At 31.6% G+C, this 389-nt stretch overlaps 1 non-coding gene across 1 annotated transcript; it reads right to left on the bottom strand.

Annotated features, from left to right (window-relative positions):
- Positions 1–336: 336 nt before the first annotated feature.
- LOC149981666 (U7 small nuclear RNA) lies at positions 337–389 on the bottom strand. The gene has a single exon (XR_016482930.1). It is a non-coding gene; the product is annotated as a U7 small nuclear RNA (small nuclear RNA).

Raw genomic sequence — 389 nt, 5'->3', positions numbered from 1 at the left:
CAGCCAACCAGACCGAATACTAATGATGATGTCAAGTCAAGTGTTATCAAGTGTTAATCAAATGTTATGCTGCTGTGGCAGTACTATTATGGAAAGCCATTTTACCATATATTAATGTACTTTCTATGTCAATAAAAAAAATGTATCATCGAATTATTGATATTGATAAATTATACTAAAGTATTCAATGTAGTATTGTTGCACACTTTATTGTGGTATACTGTAGTATGCCTATTTACTGCAATGTTTTTGCAGACGTTACTGTAGTATGCTGTTGTGTTTTAGTGGACATGAATTACTATAGTCATTTTGTTTTATTATCTTTGACATAGAAGTCGGGGCTTTCTCCTTGAGGAAACCTAATGGACAAATATTAAAAGAGCACATTT

This window comes from Oncorhynchus mykiss, chromosome 8 (assembly GCF_057628025.1).
Source record: "Oncorhynchus mykiss isolate SJ-2025 chromosome 8, ASM5762802v1, whole genome shotgun sequence".
Classification (NCBI taxonomy): Eukaryota; Metazoa; Chordata; class Actinopteri; order Salmoniformes; family Salmonidae; genus Oncorhynchus; species Oncorhynchus mykiss.
This window is presented reverse-complemented; position numbering and strand designations above follow the sequence as displayed.